This window comes from Triticum dicoccoides, chromosome 5A (assembly GCF_002162155.2).
Source record: "Triticum dicoccoides isolate Atlit2015 ecotype Zavitan chromosome 5A, WEW_v2.0, whole genome shotgun sequence".
Lineage (NCBI taxonomy): Eukaryota > Viridiplantae > Streptophyta > Magnoliopsida > Poales > Poaceae > Triticum > Triticum dicoccoides.
Window position 1 is genome coordinate 497531951 of NC_041388.1, and position 4719 is coordinate 497536669.

The following is a 4719-nucleotide window of genomic DNA, read 5'->3' on the forward strand; positions in this document are numbered from 1 at the left end:
TATAGACGAGGAATAAAAGATCCTAATACCACACAATTGGCGACGTGGGCCCGTAAGCCACACATCCAAGTTAGTAAAACGGTTTTTGGTTTCTAGACTCAACTTCGGCCAAGGAGTTGGAAAGGGGGCTACCTACAGGCAATCGGCTCTGATACCAACTTGTGAAGCCCTCGATTCAATCATACACTAATCATACACGCAAATGTGTACGATCAAGATCAAGGACTCACGGGAAGATATCACAACACAACTCTAGACATAAATTAAAATAACACAAGCTTATATTACAAGCCAGGGGCCTCAAGGGCTCGAATACATAAGCTCGAAAACACAAGAGTCAGCGGAAGCAACAATATCTGAATACAAACATGAGTTATACAAGTTTGCCTTTAGAAGGCTAGCACAAAAGCAACAACGGTCGAAAAGGCAAGGCCTCCTGCCTGGGAGCCTCCTAACTACTCCTGTTCGTCGGCGGCCTCCACGTAGTAGTAGGCACCCTCGGGGTGGTAGTAATCGTCAGTGGTGTCGTCCGGATCCTAGGCTCCAGCATCTGGTTGCAACATCCAGAAATAAAGGAAAAGGGAAAAAAGAGGGAGCAAAGCAACCGTGAGTACTCATCCGAAGTACTCAACAAGCAAGGATATATACTACATATGCAACATTATCAAAGGAAGGTTGTATATGTGGACTGGACTGCGGAAATGCCAGAATAAAGAGAAGGCCTAGTCCTATCAAAGACTAGCATCTTCAGGAAACCACCATCTTGCAACAACAGGAGGGAGTAGGGTAGCATAATCTAAAGTAGTAGTAGTGTTATCAACCTCGGCCACAGATCCTTTCTCGACTCCCTGCGAGAAAGCAATCCCAGAGCCATACTATCCAATTCTCATCACAATCCATTTCTCATCACAATCCATTTCTCATCACAAGTATCCAGTTCTAGTTGTATCGATCGGGATACAACTCCAAGTGTCCGTTACCGTAGGACAGGCTATCGATAGATGTTTTCTTCCCTACAGGGGTGCACCAACTTACCCACCACGCTCGATTAACTCCGGCCAAACACACTTTCCTGGGTCATGCCCGGCCTCGGCCAAACAATACGCCGCAATCCGACCTAGGCTTAATAGAGAGGCCAGCACGCCGGACTAAACCTATACCCCCAGGGGTCATGGGCCATCTCCCCGGGAACTCCTGCACATTGCGAGGGCGGCCAATGAGCAGACCTAGCTACCTCCCTAAAAAGGCAAGAGCTTACCAGTCCAACTCGGTGCGCGCCGCTCAGTCGCTGACGTTGATTAAGCTTCGGCTGATGCATACGGCGCAGAACACCCATACTATGTCCACGTGATGGTTAGTGCTATCAGGCCAGAGGCCCCTCGGATCAAATATCCAAATCGTAGTGGATTAGGAACGCGCGGTAACAAGCAAAGACTCACGAAAGATGTGACCCCGTCGCTCCGTCTCGAGTACTTGCGGCAAGGGCTAAGAATGCCCGGCCGTGCCTCGTAAGTATCTCGCGTGCACCCTCCAGGTCAACCCGTCTCCACATTACTCGCAAATATGCTCGCGCGGGTACCCCTCAGGGCCGACCCGTCTTTAGTAACTGGGTTCAGAGTAAAGTCATAGTAACCATAGTAACTGTGTGTCTAACACCAAGGGGAAAACTCGAGGAATCACCCCCGGTGAATTCCACTCGATGTAATCATCAAGGTGAACGTAAGAGGATTCACCCTCGAGGTTCACACTTAAGGGGTTGCACGACAGAGCCGTATCGGAAGTGGTTAAGGAGGAAATCACCCCCGATGACCACAACCTGATAGATATACTACAGAGATCTCATCATGAGTGATGTATGAAGTTCCACCCTCGTCACTCGATGGTAACTCTGCAGAGTCGAGCAACAAAAGGGGAAAGTGATGTGCGGTGCCGGGGCCTGGTCTTCGATCCCGTTGATCGGGTCTTCGATGATGAAGCAGGGGCAACAAGGACAAGATGGGGGTCACTGATGGATCACTAACCAACCTATACTAAGCAGTTTAGGATAAGCAGGTAAGGTAACAATAAGCAGGATACAAAAGCAGGCTATGCATCAGAATAGGAGCAACCAATTACAGTAGCAAAATCTAATGCAAGCATGAGAGAAAGGAAATGGGCGATATCGGGATGATCAAAGGGGGGGCTTGCCTGGTTGCTCTGGCAGGGAGGGGTCGTCGGTGACGTAGTCGATCACAGGGGCGACATCGATCTCGGGGTCTACCGGAGATAAGAGGGGGAAGAAATAATAAATATAAAAGAAACAAAGCATCATAAAGCATATAACATGGTAAAACGATGTGCTAAGGGTGACCTAACGCAGTACTACTCGATACAGGCGAAGGGAAAAAACATCCAGGAAATGTTTTCCCGAAGTTTGGCATTTTCCGGACAAATGAATCGGAGGGGACGGATCCATGTGTTGCTATGCTAGAGGTATGTGACAGGTATGTGGGTGGCATATTCGGATTCGTCACTTTTTTTGAGCAACTTTGATATATAAATTATTTTCATCTGAATTATAGATTATTTTATATGATTTTTCAATGTTTAATTGAATTTCTAATATTCTAATTTTGTTTCAAAACGAGTTGACCAAGTCATAATGATGGGTCAAAAGGGAAGGTGTGGCCCACATGTCATAGGCTAGATATTTTTAACTTACCTTAACCTTTAAATTATCAGCGAGGTCCACATGTCATATGAAACTAAATAGATAACTAGCTAATCTAATTAGTGTTGGCTCAATACCAGGTACTTCCGGCAAAGGCGATACGACCTACGACGAACGACAATGACTAACAAAGCCCGCTCACAAACACAACAAAGTGATTTACGTCGAGTTGCACCGTAGTACAAAGCTAGCCTCCAATTGATCTAAGACTAGCCACAATAGAGAGTAACATACACTAGTAACATATACATATCCCTAGACTATGTTATTATCTTCATAGTGGGTAGTAACTTAACTGTGGCAACATGCAAAGATTCATTTATTAGGTTATAGACTCATATTGCATTGGGACATGTGATGTTACAGTAACTAGCTAAGTTATTACAACTACCTCTCTCCTCATTAACTCATTGCCACATAAGCAAATTTGCTGAGTTGGACTCGATGTTACTGCTGAAGTTACTCCCACTGTGGCTAGTCTAACACGTACGCAGTACCACACAACAGCTTTGGCCGGTCAATCTGATTTACTAGCCGGCTGACTCACACGCATGCACGTACACTAGAAACCGATTGGATTTCCATGGGCATGATGATTACTTTATTGTCTTGTAAACTCACGGTTCGATTTACAAGGGGTTTTACACACGTATATGCCAGGTTACTTGACCGAATTAGAAGGGAAGACTAATCCTACATGGTCACTAATTCAAGTACTCGTTGGATTCCTATACGTACATGTAATCTGATACTGGGTTTACTTCCAACAATTAGCACTGAACTACCTAAGTTAACAGCATCGGTGTACGGGGCAGAGGCACAGCAGCAGCACCGGCATATCAGCAAGAGAAGCTAGTGGCGGGAGCAAGCAGCTCAAGCAGCAGGCAGGGGAGGCGGCGAGGAGTAGCAGAAGTGAGGAGCAGCAGCAGTGGCTTGTAGCAGTAGTAGTCTAGAGCAGCAGCGGCAGTAGAAGAGCACCAGTAGCAAGGCAAAATCAGTAGCAGTATGCAAGAGCAGCAGCGAGCAGTAGCAGCAAACGACGACACGGAGCAGGGCAGGCGCGTGCGGGAGGCAGGCCGGGCGCATGGGGAGCATGGCGGAGCGCGACGGGCGTGGGCAGGGGTCACGGCGAGTGCGGCCAGGGCATGGTGGAAGCACGGCAAACGCGCACACACAGCAAACTTCGGGCGCGGCCATGGTAGTTAGCGGATGGCGGCCTACGGCAACGGGTCGATGGGCAAAGGAGGGGGAATCAGGGGAGAAGCTCACCGCGAAGCTCGTGGACATGGTCGGGGAGGCCGGGGTTGCCGGGATGGTGCAGATCGACCGAAGCTCCACGGCAACCGTAGGAGGAAGATGACTCGATCCGGTCGATGTAGCGCGAGGGGACTCAAACTGGTGCCCTTAGAGGAGGTAGACGAGGCAGACGGAGCTCCTGGACAGGACGGAGTGGCGAGGGGAGGTCAAAGGCCACGGCAGCGGCGACGACGCTGCGACGACCGTACTGGTGTGTGTGCGGGGGAGCGAGCAACGCGAGAGAGGGGGAAGCGGCTAGGGTTCGGGAGGGAAGGTCGCGGCGTCGGTCTTAAGGGCACCGGAGAGGTGCCCGATGGCCGGCACGTCGCCCAGCCTCAGTCACGGCGGGTGGATGGCCGCCACGGCCCTCCTTCTCCTGCTCCTGCTCCTGTAGCGAGGAGAGAGATGACCAGGTTGGGTTGGGCCAGCTACTGTAGTCTATTGGGCCGAGTGCACAGTGCCACATACCCCTTTGTTTTTGCCTAAAAAAACATAGTCCTTTGTTTTTTTATTATGTATCTTTTATTTCTCCTCCGCTTTGCATCTTATTTTTAATACCAAATGAATTTTGGTGAACATGAACTTTGGTACATAAATATTAGACAATAGTTTGAGTTGGCACACAAGGTTTGGAGGCGCTTGGAGTCAAATAAATAATTGTTTATTTTGAAAAGGCCATTTTAGTTGATGTTGGGCCACTTATTAATTTCCTA

The 4719-nt window shown here is 48.7% G+C and overlaps 1 long non-coding RNA gene across 1 annotated transcript; it reads right to left on the reverse strand.

The window, feature by feature from the left end:
- Positions 1 to 263: 263 nt before the first annotated feature.
- LOC119297669 lies at positions 264 to 4371 on the reverse strand. The gene is made up of 2 exons (XR_005145708.1): positions 3980 to 4371; positions 264 to 550 (listed from the first exon to the last, which is right to left on the reverse strand). It is a non-coding gene; the product is annotated as an uncharacterized LOC119297669 (long non-coding RNA).
- Positions 4372 to 4719: the final 348 nt, after the last annotated feature.